Source organism: Aedes albopictus, chromosome 3, assembly GCF_035046485.1.
Source record: "Aedes albopictus strain Foshan chromosome 3, AalbF5, whole genome shotgun sequence".
Classification (NCBI taxonomy): Eukaryota; Metazoa; Arthropoda; class Insecta; order Diptera; family Culicidae; genus Aedes; species Aedes albopictus.
The window spans coordinates 379,375,567-379,398,231 of record NC_085138.1 but is presented as its reverse complement, the minus strand read 5'-3'; the positions used below and the strand labels follow the sequence as shown (position 1 = coordinate 379,398,231).

The window sequence follows — 22,665 nt, the reverse complement described above, 5'->3', positions numbered from 1 at the left end:
CTGTAATTTTACAAAAATTCTTTAAAAAAAAACCTCTCAGGGTTTCATTCAGAAAATTTTCAAGGATGTCCATTATAATTTCATCGGAATCTTCTCCGGACATTCCTCAACAAGTTCAGTGAGGATTTTTTCCTTGGAATCACTTCCAGAACTCATCCAGAAGTTTCTCATGAAAGTTTTCTAGAAAATCCTGCAGAGGTATACCTCTGAATTTCTGAATTTCTGAATTTCTGAATTTCTGAATTTCTGAATTTCTGAATGTCTGAATTTCTGAATTTCTAAATTTCTGAATTTCTGAATTTCTGAATTTTTGATTGCTTTTAATCGCTTAGTCTATCTACTCGTACCGGTCAATATTGAAAACACATATTCGGCAATAGGTTTCTGATGATTAACCTGGGCTTGTTAGGGGAATATCTGTAAATAAAAAGAAAATCGGGTTAAGTACGGTTCCTTTGAATTCCACTAAGAATTTGCATCCTTTGAGTCGAGTCAAGTACAAGACACTGCAGACGACCTTACAGTTGAGGTCGAAATACGTATCTGTCAAAGGATGCAAATTCTTAGTGGAATTAAAAGGAACAGTACTTAACGCGTTTTTCTTTTATTTATTTTTAAAAGTTCCCTTGGAAGATTTTATGAACGAATTACTGGAATAATTTCTGAAAACAAAAATCCATAATAAAATCAGAAGTGAATTTTGAGAAATTTTAAAATCGGTCCCTGGAGATTTGTCTTATAGAAACTATGGACACTGTAGGAAGCTTTGGAAGACTTTGTAAAGAAATCTGTCGAACAATATTCTGAAAAAACTCTGGATTTTTGATTCAAAGAAAGAATCTCTGGAACAATTCTGAAGATATCGGCGAATGATTCTTTCAAAATGATTTCTCAATAGCAATATCCAATGTAGTTACTTAAAAAATCTCCTGATAAATTATTGAAGCAAACCCTGAAAAAAAATCAGAACGAATCCTGTATTTTTTTAAAGAATCCGCAAAAAAAATCCTGATGGAATTTCTGGGGGAATGCAGTGATAAATTTTCAAAACATTGAGTGGAGGAATTTCTGAAAAAAAATATCTCCAGGCATTTATGAAGCAGGATTAGAACCCCTCCTAACAACGACCAACGTTTCTGTAGAAAATGTCCATAAACCTTCAGAAGGAAAGAAATTCATTTGATGGTTACTTAAAGTAACTTGAGAAAAAACTCAGTATTTCTTCATTGAATCCCTAAAACATCTACAAAAGTGTAGTGTGGTAGTTCTTAAGACAAACCAGATGTCTTGAATAGTTCAATAAAATTCCCAAAACCTTTTCACAAAGTGTACAGTAATTCTCAAATAAATGATGGGAGCTTGTTCAAATCTAAATGAAGAACTTCAGAGATAATTTCTTTATGAATTACCTATAGGTTGTTCATGCAGTTTACAGGATCCCCAAAGCCTTATCTACTAGGCTAACAGGAGACCCCTCTAGCTGCTAATATAACCATTAGATATATGTTTTTTTTTTCATCATAGGTAATTCTTTTTGGTTTTACTATGAAGAGGTCAGCTGGCGATAAAACTGCGAACATTTTTTGTCAGAGATTTGTTCTTCTTTGAAACATAGACTGTTCTGGCGAAGCAAAACTGATATTGAGAGTAGGGGGATGATCACATCTAATAATTATTCCGTTTTCGGCCAAACGTCATTCGATCAAACAGCATACGGCCAAACGAGTTGGAATCATTTGGAGGAACTTTCTCAATCTGGATAATTTGTAAAGAGAACATTGGCAATTGGCCTTGATTTTTTTTTTGCAGTTTCTTATTCACAACAAAGAGAGTTATGACTTCAAGAGCAAAAAGAAAAATTATGTAGCAACTGTTTTGCTTCTCAAAACAAAAATAACCACCTCTCAAGAAAAATACTCATCATAACTCAAAAAATTTCGAGGGCATTTTTATAGTAATCGCTATGTTAATTTCTGATAAAAATTTGTGCTGAAAATCTTGAACATTTCTGAGTCATATAGAAATCCGGTCGTAATTGCTCACTACATTTCAGGAATCTTCAAATGCATCCCTTGAAGTATCCTTCGATGAATCTCCGGAATAAATAATACTTGGATGAGTACCCGGAGTTATTCATGAAGGAACCTCTGCCTTATGAACACATACAGGAATTCCTACCTAAGCCACTGAAAGCAATCATGAAACCTTGAAGAAATTCCTGTAGATATTCCTGCAGGAATTTTCAAAGAAATTAAAGAGGGAATCTCTAGAGAAACTCCTTAAGGGATTCTTGTAGGAGAAGATCATGGAAGATTAAAAAAAAAACTGTTAAAAGAATTTACAGAAAAAAAGATCTTGAAAAAAAATCTGAATAAGTTTCTGAAGGAAACCATCGAAGACATTCTTAGGAAATCCTTGGAGAAATGTTTGAAGAAGGAATCCCCGGAGGAATTTCGTAAAGAATCCTACGATGCATTTCTGGAGTAACACCCAGAGGAACTTCTGAAAAAAACCTTGGAAGATTTTGTGAAGGAATTCCTTGAGTAATTTCTGGAGGTATTCATGGAGAATTTCTGAAAACATCCATAGAGGGATTTGTAAAGGAATCTACAAAGCAGCTTTAGACAAAAAAAATCATATAAGATATTCGAAAGGAACTTTTGGAGACATTTTTTGAGAAATTTTAGAACAATCCTTGAAAATTTTCCAAAGGAATCCCTGGGAGAACTTTGAACACTTTAATGGAATTTTTGAAGAAATCCATACCAGATTTTCAAAAAAAAAAAACTACGACAAATTTTTGAGGAATTCCTTGGAAGATTTTCCTAAAATAATCTCTATAGGATTCCTTTAGACGCATTGGAGATATTCTTCCAGGAATTTCCAATGGAATTAAAGATGGAATCTCTGGAGAAACTTTCTAAGGAGTCCCTAGAGGAGTTGGTGATGGAATTCCCGGAAGAGTTTGTCCAACAAATTTCTTAAAAAACTGAATAAGTTCCTGAGAAAATTTCTGAGGAAAACCATCGAAGACTTTCTTGAGGAATCCTCCAAGAAATGTGTAAAGAAGAAATCGCTGGCGGAATTTCTTAAAAACCACTAGACTAACCACTAGAAGAACTTCTGAAAAAAAAAATAGTTGGATGGTTTTATGAAGGAATGCCTGAGTAAATTCTTAAGGCATCCGGGGAAGAATTTGTAAAGAAATCTGTTGGGAAACAATTTAAAAGAGACAATCACAGAAAATGTTCGAAAGCAACTCTTGGAAAACTTTTCCGAAGAATTTCGGAATCTGCAATCCTTGCAGATTTTCTGAAAGAATCAATGAATAATACCTAGAAAAAGTGTCAAAAGAATTCTGCGCAATCCATGTCAAATTTTTATAAAATACTCCTGGAGATTTTTTTTGTCAAGAAATCCTTGGATGATTTTCTGAAAGCAATCCCTAAAGGATTTTCTATAAGTATCCTTGCAACAATTTTAGAAGCTGTCGATGGATGTTTTTCTAGAAGAGTTCTTTGAGAAACATCTTAAGGAATCTCCAAAAAAAAATCAGAAGGATTTTATGAAAAAATCCCGGAGAATTTTCTCAGGGAATCTTTGAAAGAACCTTTGAAAAAAACGTCTGATGAATTTCAAAAGATTTTACAAAATAATCCCTAGAAGAACTTTTCAAGCAATTCCTAGAGGACTTTCAAAAGAATTCCCTTGATGATTTTTTTAAGGATTCCTTGGCAGATTTCAAAAGTGTCTCTGGTAAAATTTCGGAAAGACATATTGATTATTGCAATCGTTCGTAATTACAGCAGACTGAATACTTATACATCTGCGTCTGCACAAATTCATACGGATGTCGGAGTGTTGGTGGGATATGGTTAGTAGAGGGTTCACACATTGATGCTTGGATGACAGGCGTGAGTCGTAGGCGTTATCTGATAGTAGATTAACACTGTTCTGTGGAAGCTGGAAGGAAGGGAAACGGGTTTTCAACCGTTGCTGATTCTAGCGATGGCTATAAACATATGATTATACATAAGTTGTATATATTAGAGAGAAGGGAGAAAGTACATAGAAAAATACAAAGTAGGAGGAAAGGGATCGACCAGGAATTGAATCCAGGACATTTTGCAGAAGCGGTAGCTACTAGACCACCAACCCCGTCTTCATTAGGGGGTATCCTGAATTCAACTTTAACCGTAGTCGAGCATTGAAACTTTCTAGGATTTCTCAGCGTCAGGGATGAATTCAAACTTAACCTCTCCGTTCCGGAACGTTTATCTTGAGAACCACTGGCTGCTGCTAACTCTTCCACACCAGCCATCCCACAAACCCAGGCGTGGGCGTCCACATCGCCGCCGCTTGATGCGATTTCCCCGTGTTCCTTCCAGCTCCACTCGAGTTAAGACGTCAATATAAAACCCAGGAAAAAAAAAAATCGAGAATCGAATCAATCCTGCGGCCACAGTAGAATCGTAGAAACATAGTCTCTTTATTTCGCAGAGATTAGTCTTTCGGCCATCTGTAGGTTGGTATAGTCGGCGACCACTCCACAGCCGCAGTCCTTGTGCGGTGGTGCGTTGTCGAACGTTATGGGTCTTCCGTTTAATCGGCTTAACGCAAACAATCCTCTATGGTGTGTCCTACCTACACAACAATCCCGATATGTGCGGAGTCGGTGGCATATCGGAACCTACCGTCGAACCCGGGACAACGGGTTTTTGATCGGCGCTAAGATTGGAGCCAGTTGGGTGTGGTGGACGGGGGACATTTTATCTCCTTCCCGGACCAAGCAGACCTAACGATTCAGACATCGTCGCATTGATTGGCCTAACTCAGTCTGGCTATCTGCGTCGCAGACGAGATCGGCGACGTCAACGATTGTGTGTGTTTGAACGACGGCACCAACGACGACAACAACGACGACGACAGGAATTTATCCGTTCACTCTCCAAGGGGATCAAAAGCGGTTCAGTGCTTAATTTGGGCCAATAGCTTTATTAGGGATTTGCGCGATTTCGCATGTGTTTCCGGGTGAGCGAGTGAGATACCGACCGGTGACAATAGAGTGACACGGTGGGCAGGGGGAATCGGTTTCTTTGTTTGGTCGTGGAACACTTTGTACGAGGTAGAGCATACATGTGTGCCCAATAGTAGAGAAGTGGAACCATCTCGGGGGGGGGGGGGGGCACTTTTCTGCTATAACTCAGCCAATTCTGAACCAATTGTCATAATTTTTGAAACGCGATGAGATACGTATAGTATCTAGCCGCAGTGTTCAAAATTTCAAGTCAATTGGTTTGGAATTGACTGAGTAATACCGAAGAGTGCCCAAAATACCGGCCGCTGCCCAAGTGGCTCGCTACCCTATACTATTGAGTCAATGAAGAAAATTTCGATGAAGCTGTTCGTACAGTTTGTTGAGAAACTCTTGCAGGGGTTTCAGGTGAATCTTTATTAGATTTGAACTGAGTATTCTAGAAAAAAACTCTTGGGTGTTCTCAGGTGAGATTTGAATCCACGTCTCCAAATTTTCTAGACTGGCGCTTGAAACAATCAAGCCACAAAAACGTGAATAGTGGGGAAGACGCTTTGGAGTTTAAACACTTATAAAACTCTTTGGGAAATGTTGAAATAAAGGAAGGTATTAGAAAGGATATCATAACTTCGTCAATTTTGTTTCAAACGACTTGATGAATGAAAAAAATATATATATTTAAACCTTACCCTTCGATTTTTTATTGTTTTTCAGTAGAAAACTGACTTCCAGACTCAAAATTTACCAAGTAGCCCGGGATGTTCTAATGCATCTAAATATTTCTTCTCCAATTTTTTTTTCCTTTGATTTTCAAAAGGAAACAAATTTGAGATTTTGATATCAAAAATGGATTCTACGTACAAGAACCAAAAAAAAATTGCAATGATTTTTCATACATTCGTAACTTAAGTATGGTTAGAACTTAAGGCGAAACTGGATCCATTTCCTCACTTTTTTTAGTTTTTTATTGTTTATAAAATAACGAAGCAATATATCATGGTATCTCCTGATTTTTTTTTTCAGATGGAAAATGATTTTAGTTTTCGCAGAAACCATTTTTAAACGAAATTCGTAAATTATTAAATTCAAAATTTTGTGAAAAACAAAATCCCAGGTAATTATTGGAGGGATTCCTTAGGTAAACCTAGAGAAATTCAAGAAAAACCAAGAGAAAATCATACAGGAATTCCTGTTAGTAGTTTGGAAGACATTCCTGAGAAATTCCTGAACGAATACTTAGAGAGATTCTTTGGGAGGAAAATTGTAAAGGTTTTTTCCTTGAAAGATTCCTGTAGCAAATGCTGGTAATCACTGAAAAAAGAAGAAAATTGAACCTGAAATTTTTGAGCCACTCCTGACAAAATTCCTGCAACTCTGTCTAATGTTAGTTTCGCAGAAATTATTGGCTTAGTTCAAGTAGAAGTAGTTGGGAGAAATCCCTGAAACCATTCTCGTGAAATTCCTGTGGAAATAGTTTGAAAGCTGTTTTATGAGAAATTAACAGGAGATTTTCCTAGTGAAATCATCGTTTCAAATGATGAAAATCCAAAAGAAGTACCTTTAAAAAGTCATATAAAAATTTGAAAAGAGATTCATTAAGGAGTTCGAAGAGAAACTTCTGCAAGAATTTCTTAAAGAATTCATAGAGAAATTGCTAGAATGATTCCCTAAGTTTTTTTTTTTGTAGGAATTTCTACAAAAGTTCGTTTTTATGTAACAAAACTCATTAGGAAATCCAAAAAAGCATAACAGAGATATTCAGTATGAAATTACTGAAGGAACTATTTAAAGCAGCTCAAGGCGTTTGTGAATGATCCTTCAGCAAAATTAGAGAAATTATTTCTCCAGTAACAACTAAATTAATTTCTCTATGAATTTTTTATGTAGTTCTTGTAGAAATAGTTAAGGGTCAAGGTTCATGGGGGAAATAATTTGGTAATCTGTTCTTGAAGGCATTCCTGGAGATGTGTAGCCAATAGAATATTATTCAAATTATTTCTCACGGATAGAATATTCATAGTTAATTATCTGAAGATTTTTTCTAGAAAAAAAATTAAAAAAAAACCTTTTAAATTCAGAAATTATTCTTCTGGCATATCTGAAGACATTCCCCAGGTAACCAATAAGCAGTTAAAGTGGCATTTATTTAGCATTATATGTGCCTTTACAGAAAGTTATTTAATGCCAACCTGCCGTATATGCGTCATAAGTGCTACTTAAATGCAGGTTTTGGCCCGATATACGGCTGATTAAATGCTTAACCTTCCTGTCCCTCCGATTGTCAAAAAAAATCCTCTGTTCATTTTCCCCGCTTCATACCTATTCTCCTCCCTTTCTCTTTTAATTTTTTTTCTCTCGCTCTCTTGTGCAACTTTTGATTCTTGGGGCACGTTTTGGAAGGTTGTTAGTTTTTTTTTGCTGATTTCTCCAAAATCGGGATTCGATCCCTCGACCCTCGGGTTGATGAAGTAACAGAACCACGCTACAGTATGAGCTATAGATGATCAGATAATGTGCGTTGATTTTTTGAACACCAGCAGTTGTTTCGTTTAAACTCGTGCTCGGGCATGTGCTGATAATTAACATTAATGACGGGAAACGCATCAGGGTATATTGATTTGAAAAAGGCCTCTTTACTTTTATTAATTACCTTCGTATGCTGCCTATGACGAAAAGGATACCCGAATGATGCCGGTCCTACAGCCATGACTAATAAATTAGAACGATGTAGTCGTGTTGTACTTTTAGCATCATCGATCTCCCTAGCAGTTCTGTGGCATTAAAGTAGCAGTTCAGATGCTTATTAACCAAAATATATCGAGCGTTTCAAATGCTACGCAACAGCTGTAAGATGTTAAGCAGCAGTTCGATTGCTTATTTAAGGCAGCTTAGCGGTCGAACTGCTATTATATAGCAGTAATCAGGTGAAGTACAGTTTTGCAACTGAAATACTGCTTATTTAAATACTTACCCTAGTTTACAAAATAAAACGATAGTCGTGAACTTCTATCAACGACCAAAATTTTTCAAGCATAATTTAGCGCTGATTTTGAAACCGTGCTTCAAAATTTTTTAAGAAGAACAGTTTTTGAGTTCTAGCTCAATATCGAGTTTCACAACTTTTTAAAATATGGAATTAAATAAAATTCAAATATTTTGAATTTCGTTTAACCAATTTTAAATCTTTTTCCATAAATTTTAAAGCTGAATACAATACCATTCGATCATCTGAATGCAGGATTTGCGTCAGATTGATGAAATTCAAGATATTGACGAGTTTTGGGGACGAACTCCTTAAATGTTTGCAAAATTTCCACAAATATGTGAAGAAATGTATTTTTTTTTTCAATAAGAACAAAAACAATTTAAAAATTCTTTCTCAACGTTTATTTGTCATATCATTTGTAGGTGTGTTACAGTAAAAAATTCAGCTCAATCGGAGCATTGATTATGGAGAATAAAATGTGTAAAGTGAGTGAATTTGCTTAAAAATAGAACAAAAATCGATTTCAAATCATCAACCTTGTATGGAAAATCGAAAAAAAATCCGCTCTACGGTTTTTTTTTTCCCTTCGTGTTTTCGTTTCGTGTTTTCGTGTGCATGATTCTACACCCAAAATCAACATCAGCTTCTCTCTCTCTCTTCTCTCTTCTTGGCGTAACGTCCTCACTGGGACAAAGCCTGCTTCTCAGCTTAGGGTTCTATGAGCACTACCACAGTTATTAACTGAGAGCTTCCTCTGCCAATGAACATTTTGCATGTGTATATCGTGTGGCAGGCACGAAGATACTCTATGCCCAAGGAAGTCAAGGAAATTTTCTTTACGAAAAGATCCTGGACCGACCGGGAATCGAACCCGTCACCCTCAGCATGGTCATGCAGAATACCCGTGCGTTTACCGCCTCGGCTATATGGGCCAACATCTGCTTACCGAGTTCAAAAACTCTGTAAACTGGTGTTATTAGTTACCCGGGTGCTGAAGAAATTCAAAGAAAATAAACATTTTGTTGCAACATGCTCCTGGAGAAGTTCAAGATTTTTTTTTGGAAATTACAGAAAGATTTTTGCGAAAAAGCTTGAGAAGCAATTATTGGATCCACTCCTTGAAATATTTCTAGACAAATTGCTGAGAAACTGCTGTGGCAATTGCACCAACATATTCTAAAGGATTCTTTGAAAAATATTCTTGAGGTAATAGCAGATAATCCTGAAAAAGTCCTAGAGGAGCCACCGGAAAATCTTATTGATTTTTTAGAGAAAATTTATAAAATTTTGGTAGGAATTTTGATACATTTTCTACAGGATTTTATGTGGGCAATTTTGAAGTTAATCAATAAGGAATGCCAAGAAGGAAACTGAAGCAATTCAATGGAAAAAAAGGGTGAGAAAAAACCAGGAGGGTTTATTTGAGGTAGCCCTGACCGAGTTCATGGAAGACCCTTCAGAAAAATATAAGAAGCAATATCTTGAAAAAAAAATACCCTTCAATAATTTCTTATTGCCTTCTAACAAAAATTGCTTGCATTGTTCCAGCAGAATCTCCTAAGGATAATCCTTCAGAAATTTTTCGTGAATCTACTATTCTTTGGGAACATCAAAAATTCGTATGCACAATATCACTCACGAATCGCATCACCGCTCGATCGCTTGCGATGCGAATGTGGACGAATGAGTACTTTCCAAGTGTGGCTTCCTACCGTTCGCCGGAGTTTGCTGTCGTCGCTGACAAGCAAGCACACAAACTAAAGCGACAACCGTTCGCTGTTGACTGTCTTCGCATGTGGAAGAAGATAAAAAGTGGAAATCAGGAACCCTGGTGCAAACTAATTAGAACTAATAGAACTAACTCATAAGGATTTTCTCTTGTAAAATTTGTGTATCAAAGATCGGTAATTCTTAAAAATTACTTTGTCAGATCTTAACAATCTTTACAAAATCAAGAAGAAATTCTTAAGGAGTTCTCGAATAAATTTCTTGTAGAATTATTGTAAGAGTTTTAAGATTAATTCCTGGGGAAATTGCTTAAGGAATTCGCGGAAAATTTATTTTTTTTAAGAAGAATTTCTGAAGGTAACTTTTCTGAACAAATTTTTGGATATTTATTTTTGTTTCTAAAAGAGTTTTTGAAACTTCATGAAGAATTAAAAGATGAATGTCTGAAGAAAAATTTATTGGAATATTATAAAAATCTTCATAAGTTGTTTTTCTAGAACTCTTATGAAAAATTCTTGGAAAAGTTTTCGAAAAAAATCTCAATGATTTTTTTTGCTAATTTTCTTGAAAAAAGATCCAAGAATAGTTTTAGGAGAAATTCCTAGACGAATTTCTGAAATAGTTACTTGAGCTTTTCCTTGACGAAGTACTGGAGAACTTCATGGTGAAGCTTCAGGGCTTCAGGAGTGTTTTCTGGAGAATTACATGAAGAAATTCTTGAATAAAAATTTCTATGTGAACACGTAATTTAGTAAAATCATTGTCATAATTTGAAATTCAACAACAGTCATGGTACATACTGAAATAATTATAACATTTATGAATGCACTATTTTCCATTTTCTATTTATGGCAAGATAAGAAGGTTCTCACTATAAAAATAAAGAAGAAGATAGAAACATATCTGTTTTAAAATTTTTAATGATGTCGATATTTTTAAAATAATTCCTCCAGAAATTTCGTTGAATAAAACTTGAGAACTTCTTCGGAATGTAAGTCTAAAATTGTTTCTGGAACGTCTCCTTTTTTTATTTTTTTCATATATTAGAAACTTTACCTCGCTCTCCAGAAATTCTTTCAAAAAGTGTCCCACGATTTTTTATATTCCAAAAACTTTTAAAAATTTATTAGGAATTGCTCTGGAAATTCACCAGAAATACCTCATAAATTATGCTTGTAAGAGATTAACCAACAAAGGGCTGAAAACTTTCATAAAAAAAGAAATAATAATAAGAATAATAAATTTCTTATTACGATTTTTCTAAGTAATTCTTGTGGAAACCCTTCATTATTCTATCAAATTATTATTTTTCTTCTTAGATAAATCAAGAAATTTCCCAAAAATCTCAAGAAATTCCTCCAAGCAATCGTCAATAGATTCCTTCGAATGATTTGTTCTGGCTTGCAGTCTTAATAATTGGCCTACGAATTTATTTTCTTGGCTCCAACGTTTCGATCCCAATTTGGATCTTCATCAGATTCCTTAATCTGATGAATCAATAGTCAATGATGAATCAATGGGATCTTCAATAGATTCCTCTAGAAGTTATTTTGGAAATTTTTCCAACGTTCCTCAGCAAAATCCATCAGAGGAAAATGTGAATTGTCAATGACTTATTTAAGATATCCAATATCAATAAACGAACCTTTACCAAAATTCTAATACACAGCAGCAAACTGTTATAAGTCTGGTCAATGCAAACAACTCTTACGACGGATAAATGACCTAAAATGGCGTTAAAAAAATTAAAATTGAATAAAAAAAAAAACAAAAATCACGATAATTAATGTAAATGACTTATTTAAGATATCCAATATCAACACCATTCACGCAAAGTAATAATGACTTTCAATCAAAACCAATCATTCAACTAGTTTTTGTTGCTTTTTCGTGTAACACTACCTATTTCCTCGTTAAATTTCCTCAATAATTCCCCCAGAAATGTCAATGGGAATTTTTCATAATTGCCTTTAAATTTTGCTATTTTTTTTTTGAGTCACAACAGGAATTTTGCTATCATTTCTCCAGAAGTTCCTACAGCACACGGTGTCAAAATTTCGATTATTATCGAACATTCATGTACCTCGGATTTTTCTTCGAAAATGATTAGTATTTGAGCTAAGTATTCATAATCGGAAAACTAGAAATATTTCATCGGCGAAAATTTTTCCATACATTTTGTATGGGACGTTTTTTGGGCTTAAATAGTAATTATTGATTTTTAGTATGGAAAATAGCCAAAATCTCATCTAACTCAAATTTTCCCCGATAGAATATTCTCAAATTTTGCCTTTTTAAATTATAGCCGAAATTCTGACATTCTATGAAGAAAAATTCGAGGTACATGAAAGTTCGATAATAATCAAAATTTTGACACCGTGCAGCATCTGCTTCAAGAAAATCTCCAATTGAAAATTTCCAAAATAAATAATTTTGAGATTTACAAGTAACCTACAAGCAAAAAACTTAAAAGGCCAATGGAATTTCGTCTGAAATTTCTCTACAATTTCTCAATGATATTTCTTTAGAAATATTTTAACAAAGTCTTCTGAATTCATAGTTCTAGATTAGTTCGAGTCGCTTTCAAGATATATTTCGGAAATCTTGTGGAAAAGTATTGTACACTTCTCAAATTGTTTGAAACCCCCTGACCAAAGCTAGTAGGTAGGTAATAAACTAGCATAGAAGACGACCCAACAAAGAAGGAAACAAACGATGATGATGACGATGCGATGGAACGAACTAGAAGGTGGTTATTGTCGTCGTCGTTGCCGCCGTCCATGTAGCAGCTCGTTTTGATCCAATCCAGGTGAAACCTAGCTGAGCTGGGACTGACTGGGTCGACCGGACGAAGCACAAATCATTAATTCCTATATTTTATATAATTTTATTTTGCTTTTTAACGATGCTGGCGTTCCGCGTTAGGTTTGGTTGCGTTGCGATGCGTGTGTTGTGGAGCTGCTTGCTCTTTGGTCTGACAGATGTGGGAGAATAGTTGGTCGTTTATTTGTGTGATGCGGGGAGGAAGACTGGTTTGGCCTTACGGTCGTACGGCCGCTGTTGAGGTTCATCAGGCGGTGGCGGAGCGTGGGTGAACTCGGAAACGAGATTTTGATGGCCAACTGATTGAGATTTGGCGAAGATGAGGAGAGACGTTGGGCGTCACGGGTTAAGGTGCGTGGTCTGCCGGGGCGTTTTGCTTGATGAAGTTTTAAGTTGATGAGATGAGCTGGGATTTATTCACTGCTTTCGAGAGATGTTAATTGTTATGACAATATGTATGTATGTACATATTTAGGATTGATTTTTAATGAAATGTTATTTCTGGTTTCGTTTCAGGTATGATGCCATTTGTTGCTGACTCTCGTGGAGGATTTGTTGAAACACGTAAAGACTGGTTGCAAAATTGAACAGGTTGGAGGCATTCGAACTGGTATGTAGAGTTGGACTTGGATAGCAAATATCTCCAGAGTTTAATGGCATCTAAAAAAAATGATGGGAATATATTTGTTACACACGGTGACCGCGTATTCGGTACGATAAAGTTGGAACTGAAAAACAACTAAAGTAGCTCTTTCTCTTTCATGTTGTGCCGATCAAGTGTATCATCGATGTATTACTCCCACCTTTTAAACACCGTCCATCTCAATCGTTTAGCTTCTGGTGTGTGAAGAATCAGCTGTAGTCAAAATTCACAAAAAAATGGTTGAACTTCTGTGATTATTGTAAATGGTACAGCATTTGAGCTTTGGCAGAGCCGGGAAAACAAATTCTTGGAACAATTCCCAAAAAGGGTTGATGAGGGAATGAATCGTTGTTGCCGTGCTTTTTGATTCATAGAAGAGGCAAATGGATTTCACAGTCTTCGAAACAAGAATGATTGTCAGCTATATTCCCGATGTCTTGGCTTGGGGATTGTGCCTTTTTCAAGGGTCGTAATGTTTACCGTCTATCTTTTTTTGAGTTTTTACAGAAGCAATGCACTTCTGAGTTGCTTTTTATGTATACGTGTTGCTATTCTATTTTTTTTTTAATTTTATATAATTCGCTTTGCACTGGACAATTCTTTCAAAACAGTCGTAATCACCGCACAGTGAATTATATACAATTAAAATAATATAAAACAACAACACGTTTACATAAAATGCCACCCAGAAGAGCATTCCATATGGAAAACTTGAAAAATAATAGTCGATAGACACTACGATCCTAGAAAAGGCCAAAGCCCCAGGCCGAAACGTCGGGAATGTAGATGCAAATCGTTCGTCCTTTACACCGAGTTTCCAGTCGTAAAACTCCATAGTTTGATATACGCTCATCAGCATTTTCCTCTAATCTGGTGTGTCCAAGAAGGTTTAAAATAAAAAATCCTGGAGGAGATCACGAAAGGCTAATTAAAGGTAGTCTTTAAATGGCAAACTTCAGAACTAAACCTTTATTTTGGATTTTTTACCAAAATTTCTATAAAACTTCAACTTGATTCCATGTGGAGAATGCCGGGATTTTTTTTTATTTGAGGCGTATTGGTATGAGAAATCTTTGGCCTATGAGCAAATAAATTGCATATGGGAATTATTAATGGAAGTTACGAGTGGCTTGTTGTTTTGTCTTAAAAGTACTTCTTGAGAGGCTTCTCAAATATTTGGTAGAATTATGGAGTAATCAGAAATTTTACAATATTTTCTTTAAGGCTGTCTGGAACAATTGCTAGCTAGGAGAACTTACATATTTTCGCAGATGTTGTTCTCTTCGTCATGTTTTTTAAAACCTCTCAAAGTTGGCTTAAAATTTTCCTATCCAAGCTGAATTATACGACCAAGTTTTGGGACATTAGGTCGAAAAAAGCCGCATATGACGAAGAGAACAAATCTGCTGATATGTAATACCAAAAACTAATTTGTTTTAAAAAATCCGATCAGGTTTTTAGTTTTGAAATACTATTTTTTCTCGGAATTCCAAAATAGTATTTTTTCGATTCCAACTAAAATTTCAAAAGTAAGTTCACCAGGATTTGTTTTTGAGTAAGTATTTTTCGCAGATCAACAGTTTTATAAATCTTCCTAAAATTGTAGTTTTTTAAGCCATCGATTGCTGTTCAGATGCATTTGAAGACCCTCTGAATTTATTTCGAGATTCTCATATGATAATTTGCCTGGAAACTCGAAATTTTCCCCCAGGAATTCATGCGAAAGCTTTTTAAGAAATGAGATTCTCCCAGTAATTGATGTTGACGTCTTGAAGCAGTTTATTCATTTTTATTCGTCTTTATTTAAACAAAAAATCCTCCAAAAAACAGTTTTGAATATCCAGAAAAAAACAACAGGAAATCATCCAAGATTTATTATTTAAGTTCCACGCGTACTTTGCGGAAATACAGCAGAAACTAAGCAGTTTACCTTTTCAAAATGGATAAAGAGATTTCAGCAAGGTGTTGCTGTAGTGATTATTCAAGGAATCCCTTCACAGTGGAATAATGCTTTCAAAATCACAAGATTAATTTATAAAATATTTAACAGGTTCTACCAAACACTATTATTTTGTTTTGGAAAATAATATCTTCTTCAATGTACAAGGAGTGGCCAAAATGTTTGGGATAGGCAACTTTTTTTCTCTCACAAAAAAATCAACAAGCTGTAACTTTTCATAGAGTGCATCAAAAATTCTCAAATCTTGACTGCTTGTCAACCTGTTATATGTGCAGGTAGGTACAAATTTGGGCTCGTTTGGTTAATCTTTCACGAAGCTGGAACTGTTCTCGTAAAATACGATTTTTTAGAGAACTTTTTTTTTAACTGTCGTATCTCGTATACCAGTTAACCGAATTGAACGAAATGTTGTACGTTTATCAATAATATATTAATGCTTGAAAAAGCTTAAAAACATGTACTTTTAAAACGTTGTAAAAAGTTGTGATGGATTAACACTTTTTGGATCTTTCTTGAAAAATCGTAAATTTTTTACATCAATGTGATTAATTTTTAGTTTCGATATCCTAAGATTTTCCATTTCTGTTCCCAAGATATCTATAATAAGATAGGGTAAGTGTACCAATTATGGCTATAGCACCAATCATTCGCCATAGTTAATTTTGACCTTTTAACGATGTCAATCAACAAGAAAAAAATTGTGAACAACAGATCACGTTCACAAAAGATGGTCGCACTCATTTAAACTCCACATTTTGCTCAAATCATGGTAGAAATAAATCATATTCCTTAAAATTTCGGCATCCTTGCACCCTTTTTTGCCATAGTGTACCAATTATGGCTAATCCCATAAGGAATGCATGCAAATAGTGCGAAAAGGAATCGAAGTTAAAAAATGTAACCATAACTGGTGCAAGGTTCCTATCATTGGCACACGCTGTAATAAATACTAAATCTAGTTTTGGCTCCGTTTCTATATTTATCCTGTAAAGTATGGAAACTAAACTATCTTTTAACATATTGATGACATTCGTTGATCTTCTTCTTATTTTTGTTTAAATAGCTTTCCTTAGGTAGTGCCATAATTGGTACACTTACCCTATATTAGAACCTATTTGGATTAAAGGAAGAACACGTTTAGTATTTTTGTGTGATATTGTAAAACTGAGTTATTTTCCTCTATATGGGTGAAAATGTCAAACCACTATAGCTTTATTCATCGCGAGAAAAAAATAAATTTTATAACGTCGTAATGAATATCAATATATTGTTGATAAACGTTCAAATTTTCATTCAATTTGGTTCACTCGTTTCCGAGTTTAGTTTTTTTTGGAAATTATTTCATTTTTCTTGGAATTCCTCCAAAAATTAATTGGTTTTTTCTCCAGGACAATTGCCAATGGTATTCTTTCAGGAATATCTTCAGCGATTTTTTGGGGGATTGCTACTAGACTGCCTAGTAGTAATTTATCAGGGGATTAAAGTTATATTTTTTCAAATGAGTCTTTGACAACTTCCTTTGAGGAATGTTTTCAAGAATTAAATTTGAAACTTCTGCGGTGATTCCGTAGGGATTTTTTTTGCAGGAATCATTGGGTAATTTTCATGGTATTCATTGGAGTATTCTTCCAGTAATTTCTTCGGGAATTTGTTCGGAGAATATTCATCAAGATTTTTATTAAGAACTTCTTCAGATACTTTTTGGTGAAACCATTAAGGAGGTTCTTAGAAGAATTCTGTCAGGGAAAATTGGGAATCTTTTGCCGGGATTTATTGAAAAATTCTTCCAGACATTATTTCAAGAGTCCATCCAGTTTTCTCAAGTTATTCTCCGAGAACTATACCAGAGATCCCTGATGAATTTTAGCAGGTATTCGTCAAGGATTTGTGCCAGATATTCTCATGGGATTTTCATCCGGAATTTCTTTAGGAATTTCATTGGAAATTCTGAAGCAATTCTTTGGAAAATTTCGTTATAAGTGCATGAAGAATTTCTTGAGTAATTTATAAAAAATAAATAGATTTGTTCTGAAATTCCCTCAGGTGTTCTTTCGCAAACTTTTTTCAAGTATTCTTTTCAATGTCTCTATTTATTCTTAAGGAGTTTTTCTGAGGGCTCGTGATTATTTTTCCCGAAATTCCTTCAGAAATGCATGCAAGAATTTAATCAGACATTTTACCATCTAACTCGAACTTTTAAATCTGCATCTTTGTCTTGCAAGCTATTGTTGAAATCAACAAAAAAATTAAAAGGATTCCTGTAGTACCTTTATCTACAATTTTCACACGGATTCCCGCAGATTTGTTTAAACGAAGGAAAAATTGCATCGAACTTCAATTCAGAAATTCCTCATTGGTGTTCCTCGGAAATCCCTTCAGGGCTTTTCTCATAAACAATTCCAGGATTTTTTCATAAAAATCTTCAAAGGATTCCGCCAGAGCCATCTCAAGGAGTTCCTCTGGGTATTCCTCAGAAATTCCTCCAACACATCCCCAACCATTATTCAGATATTTCTCATGAGAATTTCTGTCTAGGAAACTCATCTATAAATTTTCAAAAAATCTTCTAGGAATATCCAGAGGTATCTCCAGGAATTCAGGTAGTTCTTGAAAAACTTTGCCAGTATTTTTCTGTGATTTCATAAAGTACTTCTATCAACATTCGTAGAGGAATTTCTGTGAGAATTCCTTAAGGAATCTCTGAAGAAATTCTAGAAGAAGGAGGAAGAAGGAACAACAGGAGGAATTCCAAAAAAAAAACATCTGGAATTTCTTGAGTGACCTATGACATTTTTTAATGATTTCTAATGGTTACTTGGAAGAGTATCAGGTAGAATCACAGAAGCATCTATAAAAATTTTGAAAATTCATAAAAAATAAATCTCTTGCTAACATTCATGAAGGAATCCTTAAACTATTGACGGACTCTCTGAAGATAATTCTGAAGGAATTCGTAAAGAAGTTTTTGAAGGAATCCATTGTATAATTTCAGAATAAAGTTGGATGATTTCTGGATAAATTTCTATTTTATTCCTGTGGAAATCCCTGAATTTATTTTAAAATATTTGAAAAAATTCTTATGAAATTCCCGTAGAAGTTCTACATGAAGTTCTGCATGAATTCATGTGGGAATTACTGGGAACACTTCTTGAAAAAATCTTTTAAAAATTTAGAAATATTCCTGGCCAATTCTGTTAGCCCTTGCTAATGAAGAAATCTTTAAACTTCTAATGGAGTGACTGAATATATTTCTGAAGGAATTCTTGAAAAAATTGAAAAGGAATCTAGAAAAATAATCTTGAAGGGTTTTTTGAATGAATTTCGATTTAATTCCTGTAGAAATCCCTGGAGCATTTCTAAAAAAAATCACAGAAGGAATGCCTGGAAGAACCTGAATAAATTCTCGATGGAATTTCAGCAGCTTAACCAGGAACTCCACCAAGAGTACCTTAAAGAGGATTTTTAGAAATTCCCCCATAAATTTATTCAGCATAAATTTATAGGGAGATTTCTGGAAACACTCCTTGAGGAACTCTTGGAGGAATTTCTTTTCCTATTCTACTTATAATATTTCTGAAGAAATCCATTACAAAAATTCATGGAAGAACTCCTAAAAAAACCTGTAGGATTTCATGATCGTTATTTTCAAGAAATCCCTGAACAAACACGTAATTTCCTAGAAAAATCTAATATTTAAAGAGTTTACAGAGAAATCTACACAAATAACTTCACGCTTTGAGGAAGGAGAGGGCTTTAGCAAAGTGTGACAACCCATGCACAAATTTCAAAAGTCCCATACAAACGGTGTGTCATATGGGGGACGGTGGTTGAAAATGGACAATTTTTGTGTGAACTAATTTATGGAAATCCAAGGAATAATGGAAGCATTTTTGAAAGTTTGCTTTTGAAATTCCTTGGAAAATTAAAAAAAAAACTTCCCAAGGCCTCCCAAAAAAATCTTCTGAAAGAATCTTTTGAATATTTTCTGAAGAAATCTGTAAAGAAATTTCTGAAAAAAAAAACTAAACTATTGAACGCTGTTAGAGTATCTGGAATCCGTAGATGGTTTTCTAAATGAATCCAAAGAGATTTTTTTTTAATAATCCGTGATGGAATTTCTTCAGCATAAAAAGTTTTCTAGAAGAATTCCTAATGATATTTCTGGAGGTTTTTCTTGTGGAATATCTGATGAGAATTCTGGGGGAGTTTCTGGAGAATTTCATTGAAATGTTTTGAAGGAATCCATGGAAAACTTTCCGAAAACAATTTTTAGGAAAATTCTCGAAAAAAAGGAACCGGATTGGAAATTGAATCATCCGTCATCAGAAAGCAGATTCAAAGCCTCAATTATTAGGTTAACTGAAGTCAATCCGGTGTTATATTCAGAGCATAACGAATAAGAAGCTAATTTAGAAAATCATTGAAAAATCCAAAAAATTATCGAAAACTAGATTTTTGTTAAATATGGTAAAAATCGAGATTCCAAAAACTTTTCCAAATTTTCGGAAAAAATTGATTTAACATTCTATGCAAAATTCATTCAATATGTTTTTTTTTTATTTACGAATGCCGAACATAAAATATATTAATAAAACAGTTGATTTTTCTAGAATATGTGGTATTTTGTGATGATTTTTTCTAAGGATTCCCGGAATTCCTAGGAATTATTTAAAGTTTCCTTCTCCTTTAGGCCGTCCATAATTTTGTCAAACTAACACAAATTAAAAGTTCGACGTTGGAAAATGATCGTTCTAGCTAAAAAACGATCCCGTAAAAAATTGAGCTAAGTGGCCCTTCAAGGATCTTACATTTCTCAAAAATTGTATGGGCCTAAAAATATGAATTTATTTTTGATTCAAAAGTACGCTATTCTTCTAAAACCGATGATTTTTTTCCAGAATTCTTCCAGGACTCTTGGGTATTTTCGCAGGAGTCCTTCTTGGATTCATTCGTTGATTCCCCCTTCAACTCGCTGAAGGGTTTCTCCAGAGATTTTTTAGGGACATATCCCAAAAATACTTCAGTGATTCCTTTATCGAAACCTTCCAGAATTGCTTCAGAGACTCCTCCCGAAATTCTTTTAGGATTTTTAGGCAATTTTTCAGGAATTCTGTTACCGGTTCCTCAATGGCTTTTCCTTGGATTTCTTTCAAGGATTCCTTATAGATTTTAAAGGAGTACGCTCGAAATTCTTTCAGGGATTCTTTGAATCTATTAGCAGAATTATTTCAAGAGATTCAGGAGAAGATGAGAAATGAAAGGTGAGACATGAGAGTTGAGAGATGGAAGATGCAAGATGATGATGATGATCATGATGAGGGAGAGGAATAAGAGATGAAATATGAGAAGTGAGAGATTCGAAATGAGCTAAAAAGATAAAGATAAGATAAGGAAAAGATAAGAAATGAGAGATGATGATTATGAGTTGAGAGATGATATATGATGATGATGGGAGATGAGAGGTGAAAGATGAGATCTAAGATGTGATGATGATGCTGAGAGAAGAGAAATGAGAAATAAGAGATTAAAGTTGAGCGATGGTGATGATGATGGTGATAATGACAACGACGAAAGATGAAAGAAGGAAGATGAGACATACAGGGGCTAGACAAAATGATCGGGACAGGCAAATTTTTTACTTTCCAAAAAATGTTCAACTAGCTGTAGCTTTTCAAAAAGTGCATCGAATGTTCTCAAATTTTAACTGTAAGTTCATCAACTAGTTGTGTATCAGTGGTCCATATTTGGGAAAGATCAGGCCATTTTTCACGAAGTTATAAAGATTCTTGAAAAAGGTAAAATTATCCGATGGCCAACTTTGAGATATTATATCTCCGGATTCAATGAACCGACTGCAATGAAATTTTGAAAATATTTGATGCACTTTTCAAAAAGTTACAACTAGTTGAACATTTTTTGAAAAGTGAAAATTTTGCCTGTCCCGATCATTTTGTCTATCCCCTGTAGAATTCACGAATATGATTAATGAAAGAAAAGATAAAAGATCAGAAATGATGATATTGAGAGACGGTAAGCGAAAAATGAGTTATGGAATATGATGATGATTAGTGAAGAGAAATAAGAGAAAGAGATTAGAACTGAGATATCGAGATGGTGAAGATGATAGCAACGATGAGAGATGATATATGAGAGATGAAACATGAGAGATAAGTGATACGAGATGAAATATAAGATATGATGGTGATGAGAGATGAGTAATGAGCGATAACAGATAACAAATAAGAGATGAGAGATGGTGATGATGATGATGATGATGAGAGATGAGTGCTTAGAAATAAGGGATGAAAGATGATGATGATGACAGCTGAAAGATGGTGATGATGAGATGTGAGCTACAAGGTGAGAGATAGGAGATAAGAAGTAAAAGATAAAAGACGATGATGATGGGCGGTGAGAGATAAAATGTTGAAATACAGAAATGAAAAAAAAAAATAACTTTTAAAATTATGAGAGAGTAAGACAGGAGGAGAATTAAGGAGGTTAGTGACAAGTGACAAAACCCCACTTTCGAGTAAATTAGGTTTAAAGTTTTTGACCGATTTTTTATACCATACAAATTGTATGGAGTTTCAAAATCAATCCATTTTGTTTCTGATTTATTGTAATTTTTCCAATCATCGTAGAAACAATCTTAAAAAAGTTCCTGAAAGCTTGAAATTTGAAGAGTTTCATGATATGCTCAACTCAAAATCGACAACATGGTCACTTACACCCCTTTGATTCTGGGCCTCTCAATTTAGAATGTGTTCATCTGGACACTACAGGTTCTTTTTTGAAATCTTCTACCAATTCCTTCAGAACACTATCTAAAAATGTATGCAAATTCCAAAATGAACGAATAAAATGTTACCAGAGGATTCAATTGTGACTACCAGTAAGTCAATCATCTCTAATACTCCAGAATTGCAACATTTTGCTACAGCTTTTTTAAACAATATTTTTCAACTGCACCAGTCATCACCATAATTGCAACATCATATCAACACATCATCTCTCACCAAAAAGACAATCATCTCCAATCGTCCAGAGAGGGAAAGAGCGACAAACAACAGAAAACAACCGACTGCGACTGACTAGAGAGCAGCAGCAGGGCACCATCACCAACCGACCGAGCTCACGACCATTCGACCCAGATCCCATAAATCTTGCCCTTCTTCTACGAAGCTGCATGCTAGCAGCCACCTCAAACAAAGTCAGCCAACCAGCAGGGAAAAGCGGCGTTAATTTCACCTCGCATCTGCACTTAATTTCTCGCCTACATTTCAGTCAGCCGGTGATGCTGCAACAACACCAACAACGGCTGCTTCAGGTCGAGCGTAAGTCATCCGGAGGAAAAACGGCCTATCTTTCAATGTTCTCCTCTCCCATGGAGTTGGTTTTTTGTTGTTGGCTCAAACTTCAAATGATCGAGCCGAGATAAATGAGAGATCATCGTCGTTTTATTGCTGCTTCTCAAGCTGAACCAGTTT

At 34.8% G+C, this 22,665-nt stretch overlaps 1 long non-coding RNA gene across 1 annotated transcript in view; it reads left to right on the top strand.

Annotated features, from left to right (window-relative positions):
- The window catches only part of LOC134291829 (uncharacterized), a 444,222-nt gene extending 428,733 nt beyond the window's left edge, over positions 1–15,489 (top strand). Inside the window, exon 3 of the long non-coding RNA XR_009999302.1 lies at positions 13,089–15,489. This is a non-coding gene — a long non-coding RNA (uncharacterized LOC134291829). The remainder of the gene's footprint in view (positions 1–13,088) is intronic.
- The last annotated feature ends 7,176 nt before the right edge of the window (positions 15,490–22,665 follow it).